At 30.2% G+C, this 19,110-nt stretch overlaps 4 non-coding genes across 4 annotated transcripts; all 4 read left to right on the forward strand.

The window, feature by feature from the left end:
* Positions 1–874: 874 nt before the first annotated feature.
* On the forward strand, positions 875–946 carry TRNAV-UAC (transfer RNA valine (anticodon UAC)). Its single transcript has one exon. It is a non-coding gene; the product is annotated as a tRNA-Val (tRNA).
* Positions 947–2,265: 1,319 nt separating this feature from the next.
* On the forward strand, positions 2,266–2,337 carry TRNAG-UCC (transfer RNA glycine (anticodon UCC)). The gene has a single exon. It is a non-coding gene; the product is annotated as a tRNA-Gly (tRNA).
* A 1,379-nt stretch (positions 2,338–3,716) lies between these two features.
* On the forward strand, positions 3,717–3,788 carry TRNAG-UCC (transfer RNA glycine (anticodon UCC)). The gene has a single exon. It is a non-coding gene; the product is annotated as a tRNA-Gly (tRNA).
* Positions 3,789–11,428: 7,640 nt separating this feature from the next.
* On the forward strand, positions 11,429–11,500 carry TRNAR-UCU (transfer RNA arginine (anticodon UCU)). Its single transcript has one exon. It is a non-coding gene; the product is annotated as a tRNA-Arg (tRNA).
* The last annotated feature ends 7,610 nt before the right edge of the window (positions 11,501–19,110 follow it).

The raw sequence follows: 19,110 nt of genomic DNA on the forward strand, positions 1-19,110 counted from the left end.
TGATTGTATAAGGTTTTATAGTTAAGCTTTTTGTGCATAGGTTCAGAGTTTGATAAGCTATGTTTTTTTATTATATTCATCATTTTGCTTGACAAATTTTGTACGATATCTCTTACCATCTTACAAATTGGATTACTAGTGTGTGTTATAATTTTTTTAATAGAGGATTGTTTACGTGGTTGGTATGCTAAGTTTATGAAGTTTTGGATTTTGTTCTATTTTTCTTACCATATTATTATCCCTTTTTAATGGAATGTTAGCTTTGGTAGTTCCATAAATTATATGATGTAACCATTATATTTCGTTGTGATTATTGTGAAAGTATTTGAGATATATTACAATCCAATTTTTTTTGTATGATGCCTCTAGTCTAAGCTAGTTTTTATGATGTCTGGATCAACTTTACATTTAATGTATGTGGTATAATTGATAAATAATGTGTGCCTAGGTGAATACAGTTATAGCACTTGCTCTTCTTGGGAAGATATTATGAAGCTGCAAAATTGGACTTGTGGAATATTATTTAGAACATGTTAATGGTGGAAATTGATTTCATTTGTTATGTTCTTTTTGTCTTTACAAGACTCAACCAAGCATGCTAAAATTGACAACTATATGATATAACAACTTGATGGAATTGTTAACGAGTGGTAAAGCAGACAAAATAATTAATGTTTCTATGTTTTTTAATCCTTTGATCATGGAAAGAATTCTTTATAGACAAAATAATTAATGTTTCTATGTTTTTTAATCTTTTGATCATGGAAAGAATTCTTTATAGTAGAGCAAATAATTCTTTAACAAATTATCCATGATCTTTTGATCATGAGATGATGGAAAAAAATAATTGAAGAAAGGTTGAAAAGGGCGTCAAGCCTTTGTAGTCCAACGGTTAGGATAATTGCCTTACAAGCAATAGACCCGGGTTTAACTCCCGGCAAACGCACAAATTAGAATGAGTTCAAATTTTTAATACTTTGAAGTGTGTCTAGATAGGTCAATTTCTACCCATTTTTAATATTTTGATGTGTGTCTAGATAGGTCATGGAGATTATAACCAGACTCTTCTTGCAATTTCATTTCCCGTTATCTCCATGTTTTGAGGTTGTTTATCAAGTAAGATTTTTGTGTTCATTTTTGTTCTTTTAGAGATGTTTTCAACTTTTTTGTTTCATTTCTTAGGTTATTAGAAACCTTAAGGACTATAAATGGAGTTAATAGTGTAATTGCTTTTTTTTATGTGTTATCATTTTTCTTCTTTCTTTTTCCAATTTACAAAACCCTTTTGATTCACTCTTAACTTTCGCCTTATTACCTCTACTAACATTACCCACCTTCCTTTCATTGTTTCACTAAAGCTTTTTTATCCTAACCCAAACATGTTCTAAAATTTCATATTCATATTTTATTCACCTTATACAAATATTTGACGTTAATATTTTGTTTCCCCTTTGATTGTATAAGGTTTTATAGTTAAGCTTTTTGTGCATAGGTTCAGAGTTTGATAAGCTATGTTGTTTTATTATATTCATCATTTTGCTTGACAAATTTTGTACGATATCTCTTACCATCTTACAAATTGGATTACTAGTGTGTGTTGTAATTTTTTTAATAGAGGATTGTTTACGTGGTTGGTATGCTAAGTTTATGAAGTTTTGGATTTTGTTCTATTTTTCTTACCATATTATTATCCCTTTTTAATGGAATGTTAGCTTTGGTAGTTCCATAAATTATATGACGTAACCATTCTTTTTTGTTGTGATTATTGTGAAAGTATTTGAGATATATTTCAATCCAATTTTTTTTGTATAATGCCTCTAGTCTAAGCTAGTTTTTATGATGTCTGGATCAACTTTACATTTAATGTATGTGGTATAATTGATAAATAATGTGTGCCTAGGTGAATACAGTTATAGCACTTGCTCTTCTTGGGAAGATATTATGAAGCTGCAAAATTGGACTTATTGAATATTATTTAGAACATGTTAATGGTGGAAATTGATTTCATTTGTTATGTTCTTTTTTTCTTTACAAGACTCAACCAAGCATGCTAAAATTGAACCCTATATGGTATAACAACTTGATGGAATTGTTAACGAGTGGTAAAGCAGACAAAATAATTAATGTTTTTATGTTTTTTAATCTTTTGATCTTGGAAAGAATTCTTTATAATAGAGCAGATAATTCTTTAACAAATTATCCATGATCTTTTGATCATGAGATTATGGAAAAAAATAATTGAAGAAAGGTTGAAAAGGGTGTCAAGCGTTTGTAGTCCAACGGTTAGGATAATTGCCTTCCAAGCAATAGACCCGGGTTCGACTCCCGGCAAACGCACAAATTAGAATGAGTTCGAATTTTTAATACTTTGAAGTGTGTCTAGATAGGTCAATTTCTACCCATTTTTAATATTTTGATGTGTGTCTAGATAGGTCATGGAGATTATAACCAGACTCTTCTTGCAATTTCATTTCCCGTTTTCTCCATGTTTTGAGGTTGTTTATCAAGTAAGATTTTTGTGTTCATTTTTATTCTTTTAGAGATGTTTTCAACTTTTTTGTTTCATTTCTTAGGTTATTAGAAACCTTAAGGACTATAAATGGAGTTAATAGTGTTATTGCTTTTTTTTATGTGTTATCATTTTTCTTTCTTTTTCCAATTTACAAAACCCTTTTGATTCACTCTTAACTTTCGCCCTATTACCTCTACTAACTTTACCCACCTTCCTTTCATTGTTTCACTAAAGTTTTTTTTATCCTAATCCAAACATGTTCTAAAATTTCATATTTATATTTTATTCACCTTATACGAATATTTAACGTTAATATTTTGTTTCCCCTTTGATGGTATAAGGTTTTATAGTTAAGGTTTTTGTTCATCGGTTCAGAGTTTGATAAGCTATGTTTTTTTATTATATTCATCATTTTGCTTGACAACTTTTGTACGATACCTCATTACCATCTTACAAATTGGATTACTAGTGTGTGTTGTAATTTTTTTAATAGAGGATTGTTTACGTGGTTGGTATGCTAAGTTTATGAAGTTTTGGATTTTGTTCTATTTTTCTTACCATATTATTATCCCTTTTTAATGGAATGTTAGCTTTGGTAGTTCCATAAATTATATGACGTAACCATGCTTTTTTGTTGTGATTATTGTGACAGTATTTGAGATATATTTCAATCCAATTTTATTTGTATGATGCCTCTAGTCTAAGCTAGTTTTTATGATGTCTGAATCAACTTTACATTTAATGTATGTGGTATAATTGATAAATAATGTGTGCCTAGGTGAATACAGTTAGAGCACTTGCTCTTCTTGGTAAGATATTATGAAGCTGCAAAATTGGACTTGTGGAATATTATTTAGAACATGTTAATGGTGGAAATTGATTTCATTTGTTATGTTCTTTTTATCTTTACAAGACTCAACCAAGCATGCTAAAATTGGCAACTATATGGTATAACAACTTGATGGAATTGTTAACGAGTGGTAAAGCAGACAAAATAATTAATGTTTCTATGTTTTTTAATCTTTTAATCATGGAAAGAATTCTTTATAGACAAAATAATTAATGTTTCTATGTTTTTTAATCTTTTGATCATGGAAAGAATTCTTTATAGTAGACCAGATAATTCTTTAACAAATTATCCATGAGCTTTTGATCATGAGATAGTGGAAAAAAATAATTAAAGAAAGGTTGAAAAGGGCATCAAGCGTTTGTAGTCCAACGGTTAGGATAATTGCCTTCCAAGCAATAGACCCGGGTTCGACTCCCGGCAAATGCACAAACTAGGATGAGTTTGAACTTTTAATATTTTTACGTGTGTCTAGATAGGTCATGGAGATTTATAACCAAACTCTTCTTCCAATTTCATTTCTCGTTTTCAGTTCTTTTAGAGATGTTTCCAACTTTTTAGTTTCATTTCTTAGATTATTAGAAACCTTAAGGACTATAAATGGAGTTAATAGTGTAATTACTTTTTTTATGTGTTTTCATTTTTCTTCTTTCTTTTTTTCAATTTACAAAACCCTTTTGTTTCACTAAAGTTTTTTTATCCCAATCCAAACATGTTCTAAAATTTCAGATTTATATTTTATTCACCTGATACGAATATTTGACGTTAATATTTTGTTTCCCCTTTGATGGTGTAGGGTTTTATAGGTAAGGTTTTTGTTCATAGTTTCAGAGTTTGATAAGCTAAGTTTTCCTATTATATTCATCATTTTGGTTGACAACTTTTGTATGATATCTCATTACCATTTTACGAATTGGTTTACTAGTATGTGTTGTAATCTTTTTAATAGAGGATTGTTTACGTGGTTGGTATGCTAAGTTTATGAAGTTTTGGATTTTGTTATATTTTTCTTACTATATTATTATCCCTTTTTAATGGAATGTTAGCTTTGGTAGTTCCATAAATTATATGACGTAACCATTTCTTTTTTGTTGTGATTATTGTGAAAGTATTTGTTGTATATTTCAACCCAATTTTATTTGTATGATGCCTCTAGTCTAAGCTAATTTTTATGATGTCTGGATCAACTTTACATTTAATGTATGTGGTATAATTGATAAATAATGTATGCCTAGGTGAATGCAGTTATAGCACCTGCTGTTCTTGAGAAGATATTATGAAGCTGCAAAATTCTACTTGTGGAATATTATTTAGAACATGTTAATGGTGGAAATTGATTTCATTTGTTAATGAGTGGGGGTGATGCAAGCATAAGGTATCACTACATGTTTTGTTTGAATTATTTATTTGGTGATTGCATCTTTTGTAGCTGTATTAGGTATTCATTTTATGCTAATTAGAATTTAAATATGTTGACATATTCACCTGGGTGCCAATGTTATTTTGGCAGTGTCACTTGTTGTCTGTAATGCTAGTGTTGTAATGAATAAAATCCCTTTGTACAAGGTATGGAATTTTGTTTTTGGGTAATAATAACTCTTATATGTGAATATTGTGTTCTTGTGATATGTGCTTTTGGTGATATAAGCTTTGGTAATTTATCAAATTGTATTAAAGCATCGCATTACATCCCACTCCTAGCAATAATGCATATTTGTAAGTATTCCTAAACATGTTTCACAATAGTTGATTCCTACGAAATGAAAGGTGTCATAACATGTGTTGCTCGTGAGTGTGGTGAACTGAAGATATTACTACCCATGATTCAAGTTTCCACTTTTTTCCTTGATATCTATATGTTCTAACATTGTTGTATTTGGACATGTATGTAGTCGATGGCTCGCAGCCTTAACTCATGTGTGGTGGTTGGTGGTTTTAGACATACGTTGTCAGCGAATGGTCCAGCTTGAAGGCCATTACCATATATTGCAAAATGAATTCTTGGATTAGGTGCTTGATTTTCAAAGCCATCATGCGAATCTATCAACGAAGGCTTTTAACGTCTCGTCTTTTTCCTGTCTGACTTTAAGAAGTCCCAATGAAGTCAAGGGGTGAGAATGATTGCCTGCGAACTGAGTTGAGAACAGGCTAAACAAGTTCTCGAAAAAATCGATAGGATATGGTGGCAAGGAGGTAAACCAATCTAGCATTGGTCCTTTGAGTGTCGTGGAGAAGGCCTTGCACATGATGACGTCTTCTGTTGAGTACATGCTTACTTTTGTGGCATATATGGACACATGTTCATCTGAATCTATGTCCTTTCCATATCACTCCAAGGTGAATGCTTCCCATTGCTTAGGATATAGCACTTCGGTGATGTCGTCATTGAAAGGATATTAACCCTTGGTCTTGTTGGTGGTAGTATTATGCGTGGTGGTTGTGGTACGAGGATTGGGGTTGTGCTCGTTTTCTTCCTCTACCACGCGAGCACTGCTATTGTACAAAGGTTTTTGTTATCCCCAATGGGCATCTTTCTCCTTGGCTTTGTCAGTGACTATCTCAGCCTCTACCTTCCTTTTCAGGCAAGAGTTCTTTTGCCTTAGTGCCTCTATCTCCTCAGTGCTTCTCTTTCTGAACTCAACAAATTCCTGTTGCATCTCGGTTTGTCCTTCAAGGATGGCTACCAAGTGGACTTGGGATAATTCTGCTTCCTTTGCTCCTACTAGGTGGACACCATCTTGGAAAAGTCTTTGGATCTCGCTTGTAAGATATCGATACGGCCCCACAGTGGGCATCAATAGTTCCTTCAAAAGGGACTCCGACGACCAAGTCAGCAAAACTCTCCAAAAGTTAAGTCTATGATTAGGGAATTAATGAATTGTGTACCTCTAATTACCTGGGTCCACCAGTATTTATAGTAATTTAGTTCACTTTTAAATATTTTACTTACTCTTTGTGGGCTCAGGCTTTGGACCTTTGATTAGGGCTAATTGGCCTTATGTTACAAGCCTAGTTTCTATTAGATACCTTTTTGATAATTAGTTAAATTTTGTCTAAGTTAGGTTTTGGGAGAAAATTCGTAAACATGTCGCCCTACCATCATGTTCACAATGCCCACTTACTTCTTGTTAGCCAGCTACGTGAAAGGATGTTCTCAACACAATATCTATGTAGCCAAACTTAGGCTTTAGTTGGCAATTCAAGGATTCACTAGTTTTGATGTCATCATAGGTACTACGTGCCCTGTCGTGGGGTAGTCAACCTTTCTTGATTTATGCGGTTGTTCATGGCTTCCCTTTTTTTCTAATAGTCTGGAAAGTTTACGACTTTCCTGGTTTTCTCAGTACACAAGTCCCTAACTTTCTATATCTATTCTTGCAAGACTACTAAGTACCTGATGAATCTTGTAGTGTGTAAGTTAAGTTTATGGCATATCTGACCGTTGTAGTACAATAACAATAATAATAATAATAATAATAATAATAATAATAATAATAATAATAATAATAATAATAATAATAATATATTATTATTATTATTATTATTGTTGTTATTATTATTATTGTTATTATTCCTATTATTTTTATTGTTATTATTTTTATTGTTTTTATTATTGTTGTTATTTTTATTATTGTTGTTATTAGTATTAAAAGTATTATTTGTATTAGCATTATTAGTATTAGTATTTTTATTATTATTACTATTATTATTAATGATATTTTAAGTAGTAGTATCATTATTTGTATTATAATTATTATTATAATAATAATTATTATTATTATAATTATTGACATTGGCTTTGGCATTAAAATTAACAATAGTGTTAGTATTCTTTTTATTTTATTATTAGTAACAAATACTTTCTATATCATAAATTTAAGAACAACAAAAGAAAAGCTAGAATATTTTATTTAATAGAATATTTTATTAAAAAATCTAATTTGAATTTTAATTATATAACTGTACATCACTAATAAATCTTTTAATCTTAATATTTTTTATCATTAATATATATATATATATATATATATATATATATATATATATATATATTATTACACATATCAATATTTTTCAATATATTTTTGTTTGTAATCTGTATGTGTCAATATCTTTATAAATTATATTTATAATTATACATAATTATATTAATAAATTTAATATTTAAATATATAAAAAGAAATATAAAATAATCATCCTTTAGGATCACACGAATGCAGCCATTGTTAATTATACTCAAATGCATAATTCCAAAAGAAACAAAAAATCGTACGCAATCAACACCAAGTAGTTATGATAATGTCAATGTCTACGTTGATAACGATATCTGCATCTATTTCTGTTTAAACAATTTAACCTTAAACTCATGCCATTCAAGATTTAGAAATGCATATTAGATGATTAAGAGAGAGAGTCTAAGGGAATTAGTGAGAAGGAGAAATTGATCAATGCTGTTTGAACATAAAAATACATGATACATAGTATTGCTTGCATGTGCGAAATTCATTTTTTTCATGCATTGAATGTGTAAACAACAACAATAAGTTTGGTAAATACAAAGGCCAAATCTAAGCATTAAACAAGTCTAAGGATTAAACAAGTAAAGGTGTTAGACGTGTCTAACAGTAAAAATCATCAAGAAAATTCATTAGATGACCTATGTCCATAGACAACCTTAGTCACTATGTTAGATGACTAAGGTGTTAGATGACTAAGGTGTTAGATGACTAAGGGTTAGACGACCTAAGACAAGTTAAGTCAGTAGACTTCCTAAGTGTCAGAAGACGAAGGTCTTAGACAACCTAAAGCAACTTAAGTAATTAGATGACCTAAGTGTGAGACAACCTTTAATCTTGAAACTTTTATGATGTGTTTTGATGATCTAAAACAGGTTTTTTTATCTCTAATTAATCATGAAAATTAATATATTGGTACAAGTGTTTGAATAGGAGTTTCAATGAAATGAATTACAATGAATACTATCATTTTAGAAGAAGAAAGTTTTGAATCAAACATTAAAAGGAAATTATATTGAGAAATGTCTTATGAATGAACTATTTGTTGGGAATAGTCCAAGTGTGAGTCAAAGTCCCACATTGGATAGAAAAGACAAAGTTAAACACTATATAAGAATAAAGACCCATAACAACATTGCCTTAAGGTTTTGGTGTAAAAGTAGTGTCTAAGGTCTTATATGTGTAAGACTAATGTCATATAACGATATAGAACCACAATCTCTCAATGACTATAACCATGATCATAACCATATATGAAAAAATATATAACCTATCACTATTTGATTGAATTAAAGATATTATTGTTCTAATGATTCAAATGTAAAATCAAGTTGCACAAAGTTTTCTTAAAATGATTTTCACACTCTCATTAGACACATTAAATAAATATATATATATATATATATATATATATATATATAAAAAAAATCCTTCTGAACAATTTTGAAATCCTACCTGGCAATTTTAGAAAATATAAATAATTAAAGGCTAAGAAATACATAATTATAGTAAATAAAAATAACATCTAAAATTTCTTAAAATATCTCAACATAAATAATAAAAGTTTATTCTCAATATAAAAATATTGTGATCTTTTATATAAGATTAATCATATGTAATTAACGTTGACAAATAAAACTTACAAAGTTTCTTTTTTTTAGTGAAATATTTGAATGTTGAAAAGTCTTATGGATAAGCATCATAAAATCAAACATTCATATTGATATTAAAGAATAAAGTGTTGGAGCTAATCTTACATGAAGTCTTATCATTTAGGAAGAATTGTAAGCATGTAACATCCCGATCGGATATTACGGATTTAAAAAAATGAAGTAAATAATAAAAAATTCATTTATTATAACTGATATTCCCAAAACGCGGGAAAATTAAAAACTTTTATTACTTTCACAATAAACCAAAATTCATAAGTGTAAATAAGATTGTAATTATCCAAAAGTCTAGAATATTCATAATTACAAATTATTTGAAAGCATAAAATCTTCATAAAAGTTCTGATAAAATCTTCTCCCAAAACTAGCCCCCTCCGTCTCTAGGCCTCACCAGATCTACCTGCAATAACATATGCTCCCGTGTACCGCGTACACTATTGCATAGTTATATATATCACACAATCACACCAATGCTGCTGTAGTAAAATCGCCTAGCGGGGGACACGTACCGCCAAGCGTTGCTCGCTTCCAAACCGCTTGGAAGGTATGATGAGTCGAACCTTGGCTCACATTCAATACTTAAACTTTAGGAATTTATTATTATTTTTGGGCTTAAAAATTTTATTTAATTGCATACTATATTATTGGATATTATTAAGTTTAATAATGCAATTGTAATTTAATTTAGGTCCTTAAGAGTGTAAATAATGAATATTTTAATTCATAAATTAAGTCCCATAATAGAAATTTTGGAGAGAAATAGTTCAGGTACTAAATGTACCCCCAATTTTCATGTTTACACCTCTGCACCCCCTGTTTTTTGGTTTACACCCCTTTTGTTATTTAACTTTATTTTCTGCTTTGCACCCCTCCTTTTTACTAAGTTGCACCCCTAAATTACACATATTATTAAAACAATAATAATTAATTAATACATAAATAGCATACATAAGACTTGAACCCAAGTCCTCTCACACAATTAAAGTACTTTCAACCACTTAAGCTAGTACTTTTCCACGTCATATAAATCAGAATTAAATATGATAAATGTTCTTCCTACCCTCATTTATTAATTAATTAATTATTTAATTATTTAATTATTTAATTTTCACGGGTCTTACAAAGTACGTATGTTATCCTCACTGCTCTGATCAAGTTATGGAAGATCAATGAAGAATGAAAGATCATTGGTAAAAATTACATGAACGAGTATATATTCATATTACTCTAAAGAAACAAAAACAATTAGGAAAGGATCATTATTCATCTTCTCTCTTTTAGAGCCAACTGCACCTTCAAGTATTACTTTATCTAACCCATAACAATTGAGTATTCCATGGGTCGAGTAGGAAAACCCTTAGTTCGTCTTGTGGATGACTTCCATCTAAAATCTATTGACGAACAAACTATATAAAGAAAGACTCTTGAGATAATGAGTCTTCTAGAAGAGTTAGCATTACCCAGAAAAAAAAAATTACCTTAGCGCATTGTTGCATCACTCCTTCAAACTCTTACATACTTGATACATATGATCCACACATGCGACTATCCTTCCATCTCTACAAGAGTATAGAGGTTATGTCAAACTAAGACAAAGAACCCTATCGTCTCAACAAGAAGTCTCCAACAGGTTAACAATCTGAAGTCATTTTATATAAATTTATTTTGAAAATATCCATTATTAATAAATGTATGAAAATATCCATTATTAATAAATGTATGATGCATACAACAAGAAGTCTCCAACAGGTTAACACTTTATTCTTTTTGTGTAACCTAGCTTTGTGATAGTTTACAGATCATTTCATTTTTTTCTCCAACAAACTTGTGCTTATAAATCTTAAAATAAAAAATACATGACATTAAAAAATTTGGTGACTTCATATTCAAACAATGTCTTAATCAGTGGCAGAGTTAATATACAAATAATTTCTTTTAATTATAATATATAATCTCTTCAAATTTTGTAAATACTTGAAAATAAAATTTTGATAACACAAAATATTTTTTAAAATTCCACCACTAGCTACTAGTTTTTGTTTCCTACAATTGATTTTTTTATTGAAAAGTGTACACTTGTCCATGATTTGCAATGTACTCTCTAAAATAAAAGTGTTTTTCTTATACAATATCAATAGTAAAGCAACAATTTTTTTTTCTTGATTATTGGTTTTATTTTAAAAGTTATTAAAAAGTGGAAACACATTAAATAAAAGAAACAAAATGATTCAGATGAATGTTTCAAATCTATGATGTAATTTTCGTTGTTATCTCCTTGGGTACTAACCTAGTGTATATGAAACCATTATTGTATTTTCGCCTTTACTTTTTGTCAAGAAAATATTCATTAGCATTATTGAAGAAAGTTTAAACAAAACATGAAGCGTTTGTAGTCCAATGGTTAGGATAATTGCCTTCTAAGCAATAGACTTGGGTTCAACTCTCGACAAACGCAAATAAAAATTGGTAATTGGGTTGCTTTTTTGATAAGGGAAATAATTTTTTATGATTAAGCACATCAAATAAGGAATGTTTTCCATAATACATTTTCTTTACAAAAAATCATGTTTGAATCCTTGTATTATTTGGTTTAGAGCTTGGGTCCACTCTTTTTGTATGTACTTGGCCATGGCTCTAGTGGTTGGTCCCATGGCTAGGAATTTTCCATCATGTCATCCTTCTTAAAAAGGATTTGTCCTCAAATCTAGAGGTTCTACCATGTGATAGGGTATAAAATGAGTCATTTTGCTAAAACGATCCACTACCACAAAGGTAGAGTGAAATCTCCTTTGGATCTTGGGTAAACAAAAGATGAAATTTATGCTAATATCTTTACTAAGGGGATGAAGTAACATGCAAGGGGGTGTATAAACCATAAGGCATAGTCCTATGACAATGCATGCAATACATCTATGATAATGTCTTTGGACTTCCTTCTCATATTATGCCAAAAGAGTTTCTCTTGAAGCATACTTAGAGTTTTATCAACTCCAAAATGGCCCATGAGTTCCCTTTCATGTGTTTCTTTTACTAGGATTATGAGATTCTTGGTTATACAAAGTTTTCCTTCTTTAAAAAAAAAGAAATTAGAAACATAGAAACCTCCTTGTTCTCTCTTTTGGCAACTAGCAAAGATGAAGGATAAATCATAATCTTGGTTATACAATTCAAATATGTGATCAAATCCAAGAATTTGGACTTCCAGTTTTGAAAACAAGTTATGCCTCCTAGATAAGGCATCAACCACAACATTACTTTTGTCATTCTTGTATTTTATCACATATAGAAATTGTTCTAAGAAATTCATCCATTTTGCACATTGCTTATTTAACTTGTGTTGGCCCCTTAGATATTTAAGTGACTCATTATTTTAAAGCTTTTTCATTAATTTGTTGTTTCATTTATTTTTATCAAATTCGCCTTTATATTTTTGCATATCATTCAAATTTACTAATTTTAATTCCATTAGAATACATCTTTACTTTGATCTTTAATTATTTATAAGAGTTAATGGGTTAAGAGTCGATTATGTATTTGTTGGAAAACGATTTAGGGTTGAGTTTACCCTATCTAATTTGTTAACTACTGACTTGGCAATACTAGAGTTAGTTAAGTATTGTTAATTTGATAGCATCAATGACAATATTATCAAATTTGGTGTCGTTATCAGAGAATATGTAAAACCCCTTTATCAAATTTTAAATTTATTTTTATTAAAATGAAAACCCAAACTCAGCTACAATAAAAGTTTCAAACACATAACCTTTGTTTCTCTTTTAAAATGCATTCTCTCCACAACCTTCATCTTCTTCATCAAGCTTCTCACTCATATTCCATCATCTTCGTCATTAGAGGTCGAAGTTGTTATCGTTGTGAAGCCCTCTTCTAATTTGATAGAAAAAAAAATCCTCTTTCTGGTAAGTTGAAAGTTCTGGCTTCTTCACAAAGTGCCCTTCTGGGTCGTGCATGCGATTCATCTTGGGTAGCATGTGCTCCTAGAGTCTTTGTTTCCTCTCCTTATTAATCAATGGTTTGTTTGGTTCGGTTCGATTGTTTATTTTCAATGTCTCTAAGTTGAGGTAGAGTTTTTGTGTGTTCTAAGGCGTCTTGGAGTTCTTAGAATTTTAAGTGGTCCTTGGAAGGTAAGGGAAGCTAAAGCTACAACTATTATGTAATAAATTTTGTGTGACCTTTTTAATTTTATTTAGAATGAATGTTTGTTTCTTTGACTTTTAACTCTAATGGGTGAGTTTAATTTGGTCTTTGTGAATCCATAATTTGCATCTTTTAATATGCATGTGTTAGAAAATTTGGGGCTTTCTATTTTGGCACTCTCAAAATGTACAAATTGCGTTTATACGTTATACAGACTCACTGGGAGAGCCTACTGCTCGTTGAGTAAGTGACAAAATTAATTTTGATGGAGAATTTTCCTCGTTGGGCGAGAAATCCTCTCACTAGGCGAGTTGGGTTTCCAACTTTGAGTCATCTTGAAAAAAATTGAATTCCATCCTTATTAACCCAGATCGAGTTAAAATTTTTACAATAGGTCCTGGACATACGATGCTTTGTTTTAACCATTGTGGTCTTTGTTTGAAATTATATAGTGAAAGCAGTTTGTCTTGTAAGATTCCCGTAGATTAGGTTGTTGACAACTTTGACCTTTGTCACTTGTTTAGTGCATTACATTTTCTATGGGTATCCTTTTTGGTTAATTATTTTTGCATTTATTTCTTGATTCAATAATCTTTAATTTGAATGTAAGAACATAATTTTTGAAGTTTTGTACAAGTTGTAGTTTTATTTTTGAAACCCCTAACCAATTTGCATATATGTTGTTAAGTTATTATGTAATACACTTCGTGATTATGTGAATGTGTGGGAATGATACGAACTTTTGGAATATAATGATCTATGAAATTGTGCTGATCATAATGACCTTGTCCATGGCTATATGTGTTGTATATTGATGATATAATGTATGAGAATTGTTTAACAGTGAATTGAGAATGATGAATGGATTTACAGGGCAAAATCCATTTAAAGTAAGTGTGCTTTTGGTGTGAATTGATGTAAAGACTCAGGATTTGGAAGTTTAACCTGACACTCTACTAATTATTCAAAATCATGTAGAGGAGAATGAATTAAGAGTGGGAGTAGCAGGAGGTCCTGGTTGAAATAATTGTTTGTAGTTATAGGAACTAGTATAGGATTAACCTTGTGGGTGGAAGTTATCCATCACAATAGCCAAAACTTCCAAGTAGTTCCACATCAATGCTTATTATCCGAATAATTGAGTCTAATGGGTTTTTTACGATGTGTTTTGTGGCTTTAATGGTGTGAATTACCTAGTTTCTTAATATGATTTGATTCACGATATATGGCACTTCTTTTGTATATTAGTTTACCATTTCTTATCTATTTGTCTTGTGTTTATCGTTCTTCCTTTACGATGATCACCTTTACTTGTGGGAACAAATGATGAAGCAGGTAGTGAGGTACCTAGGAGGGAGATGGTTATTTTGGATGAGTGTAAAAGTGTACAGTTATATATCTTGTTGTAGTTGTTCATGGATTATCACTTATATGAAGTTTTATTTAGTAGTATTGCATAATTAAATTGGATGTTACAAAATACGGTTAATATTTTTAAATTTTTTATTTTTATTTTTTTCTTTCTTTTACAAAATTATTTTTTTATTTATTTATTTTAATTTTATTTGTTTAACGCAAATATATTTAAATTGCTAGCAATTTTTTTTTGTTTTTTCCTTCATTAAGAATTTCTTTTTGGTAAATTTTTACACTAGTTGGGAAATACTCTGGATAAGAAAGACTTGGTATTTAAGTTGTCCATTGTGACACACCTCTAGAGATGACAAATAAACCCACCCCCGTTGGTATTGCTTGAACTCGTTTCAATTTGTACGGGGAATCCCCGCATTGATTGTGTATGGGTATGCGTAGGGGAAATACTCGACTTTTTCAGGTGGGTATAAGGATGGGAATGGGGATGTACATATTCATTCTGTCCCCGTCCTCATACTCATCATATTCTCGTCCCCATTTAAATTATTAAAATACTCATAATATATTAAGTAATATATATATATATATATATATATATAGAGAGAGAGAGAGAGAGAGAGAGAAAGAAAGAGATATACACACTTTCTATTTTTTAATTTTTCTAATTGTTTGTCTTGTCATGAAGTTCATTCGCATCTCAAAGATATTTTCGGTCTTATCACAACCTTTATGAAATTATGTTCAAATGATGTATGTCAATTAAATATTGTTTATGTCTCACATTTTAATATTTCTACTATGTTTTAATATTTTTATCTATTGTATATTTTCTTTTCACATGAGAATATCTCAATTTAAGTGTTCAATAGCATAAACCTTTTATTTATTAGGTTATAAAAAGAACCTTTTTATTCTATTATTATTATTTTTTCCTTACATCTTAAGAACTATTTTGTTTCATTGAAACAATTTTCGTTATCTCTCAATCATCGACTAGATTGATATTTGTAAGGTTTTCTTAGATCTCTAAGGTAGTTTTCATCTTATCATATCCATAAGTATAACATTATTTTCGTTTGTGCAATTTCATTCATGGTCAATCAAATTGTTTATAAAACACATATTTCATCATTTTTTAATATATTTATTTGCTGTTTATTTTTTTCATGTAAAATACTATTTTGATATTTTTATATAATTATTTTCATTTTTTAACTCATTATCATACGTGTAATTTTATCACTATAATTGTATAAAAAAATTATTTGTTATATAACTTAATGTAATTATCATGATTTTTTTTATCACCATTCAACATATATTGAACTTCAAAAGATGAAATATTTATGTTAAAATTCTATTATTATTAGTTTAATCCTTTTTTTGTGATTTTTATCAAGTGATGTATTTAATTTGAATATTTGTTTTCCTTTTTATACTTTTTTAAAAATATTTTAAAATTTTATCAACTAGGTTTCATTACTGGTTGCAAATTTAATAAATGTTTCGGTTCTTATGAAATTTTATTTGGTATTTTAATTTGAAATGTATACAATTGAAATATATACAATTATAATTTCTTTCTAAAAATTTGATATACAGAAAACAAATTGTTCTGATACAACCCAAGTCCATCTGGTAGCATCGTTAGGAACAATCACCGCGTTCTTAAGGTATTGTTTGCTTTGGAGCATGCACCTCTATTACGGTTTTGTCCTTAAAAGGCATCTCAAAGGGGAGGGAGGAATGACAATTTAAACTACACTTGACCTCAACTCGTAAGCGATATGGGACTTATTATGTGTACTGAAACAAGCCCCTAGTCGAAGGCAATGGGAGTTGTCGTTCCCACACACAACGCCAATGTTTTGACCCAACCCAAGTCCGTCCAGCAGTATCATTAGGAACAATCACCACGTTCCTGGGGTATTGTTCACTTTAGAGCGTGAAACTACGTCGCGGTTTGTCCTTAAAAGGTGCCTTAGAGGGGGAGGAAAGAACGAGTATTTAAACTATAGTGCTAGGGTAGAGAGAGCAAGGAGTATTTAAAATGCGCTTATCGTCCCCACAGACGGCACCAATGTTTCGACCCTACCCAAGTTCGTCTGGCAGCACCGCGTTCCCGACTCCAAAGAGATGTGAGACTTATTGGGTGTACTGGAATAAGCCCCCTAGTCAAGGGCAAGGGGGCTTGTCGTCCCCACATACGACGCCAATGTTTCAACCCTACCCAAGTTCGTCCGGCAGCACCATGTTCCCGTATCTGAAGGGTGGAAGGAGGAAGGAGCATTTAATTTGCACTTGACCCTGACTCTAAGCAATGTGAGACTTATTGAGTGTACTGGAATAAGCCCCCTAGTCAAGGACAAGGGGAGTTATCATGGGCGCCAATGTTCTGGTTTGACCAAGTCCATTAGGTAGGATCGTTATGAACAACAATCTCGTTCCCGAGGTATTGTCCGCTTTGAAGCATGGAGTTTTGTCTCAGTTTTGTCCTTAAACGGCGCCTTAGAAGGGAGGGAGGAAGGAGTATTTAAACTACATTTGACATCGACTCCTAAGCAATGTGAGACTTATTGGTGTACTGGAACACAAACTTCCTTTTAATATTGAATATGTGATAATATTATGTTTCTTTTACCATAATTTTTTATTATTTTATAAAATAATTATTAATTAATATTGAAATAGTAAAAAAGTAACTACAGGTATAGGCACGAGTATATACCCGTTACTCGGTGAAATGGGAATGAGACAAAATTTTGATGTCTGTCGAGTTTGAATATAAGAATAAAGATGAATTTTATCTTGAAGGATGTGTATGGGACAGCGAAAGATGTCATTTCTCCGCCCCATTGACATTCCAACACACCTCTCTTTCTTATGAGTGAATTCAACTGCCTTTTAACTTATCATAATATCATGTTGTCCAAATAGATGTAGTTCAAGAAAATCTCGGATTGGGTGCTCGAGATGATATGAAGCATGTCCTGTATAGTTATAAAAGTTATTATCACCGGTAAGTATAATCCAAATTTGTCTCGTAAGCATTGAATTCATTTGAATTCTATTTTCTAAATGTTCTCTTCTTCATATTCGGTTGAGTTTACTTTAAAATCTAGGCTTAAAATAATTCAAACAATCGTTCAAAGTTTTATAAGATGTGCACACTTAAAAGTAAACGATAGTATATTTTATAAGTTAGCAACGAAAATGTCTAAAACAATCACAAAGAAATGCACCACGCAAATGTGCTTAGATAAAAATCACAGGACTAATGAATATATCCGTTATTTTCTTACATATAGAATGAGTTTACCCAAATTATATATAAGTTTGGATAAAATAAAATAAATAATTTTTCAAATATTCATTTCTTTGAAAGATAACTTGTTTATGGAAAAGTAAAAACTATTTACTTTTAAATTAAACAGATTAGACAAACATATACAAGTGAGATTATTAAGAGTACTAAAACATTTATACAAAGGAAATCACTCTATAATGGACACTAACCTTATATTTGTACGAGAAACTTCAACTATTCCAAGAAAGTAAAATATATATTATTTGAATTACTTACATTTGAATTCTCTTTATTTTTTAAATAGTTTGTGTGGGTGGAGTAATTAAAATATCTTAAATTTCAATTTTTTTTATTTGTATAAAGTAATTTAATTTTTATTTTAAGGAAAACTCAACTCTATCATTAAGTCCGAGCTAAGTTAACTCGACTTTCGATCCGAGATGACTCATCTCGACTTTCAATCTAGGTCGACTTACGAAGATTCAACCTTTGCTAACTTGGTCCAACCTTTGGCACAGGCTTATTCGGCTCAACCTTCGACATGGTCCAACTTAACTAGACCTTCAAAATCCACTGACTCAACAATAAAAATGTGAAAATTTTAAATTTTTTATATTTTTGAGAATATTTAAATATTCTTCTATTTTATTCCTTTAAAATACATTTCAAAATTCTTTAAATTTGAATTCTTTCAAATTACTTTATCCAAAAAAATCATTTTAATATAAAAAATTTTAAATTTTCAAATAAATGAAATAATCCTTCTAAATTATCTGGTACAAACGTATCATTAATTCATTGAAACCAATTCATTTGTGTAGAATTTAGTTTTATCCATTGGTTTCAGTTTTTTTTTTAAATAGGTATTGTTTTAGTCATGATATACAGTAAGCACATATGATATTTTTAGCACGTGGAATCTGAATTAACTAAGACTACTTCCTTTTAATAAAAGAATTTAAACGATCACAAAAACTATTGTAACACGTCCACGCTACTACAATTTAGGGATCATACCACATGCGAAAGGAATATTCCTCTTATGTTCTTTACTTTACTACTCTGATAGTAGATAGACGTAGACTTTTTGGCAGATTATAATAATAATATCTGCCATGAATCCCATACGAAAATACAAAAATCACTTCCTTGAACGCCCATCTTGACTTAACCCAAAGCACGTTTACAAATAAAGGTTAAAAGGAATATCTTCTAAACACATGTTAGAG

This window comes from Vigna unguiculata, chromosome 2, assembly GCF_037176805.1.
Source record: "Vigna unguiculata cultivar grain cowpea cultivar isolate G323 ecotype 2 chromosome 2, ASM3717680v1, whole genome shotgun sequence".
Classification (NCBI taxonomy): domain Eukaryota; kingdom Viridiplantae; phylum Streptophyta; class Magnoliopsida; order Fabales; family Fabaceae; genus Vigna; species Vigna unguiculata.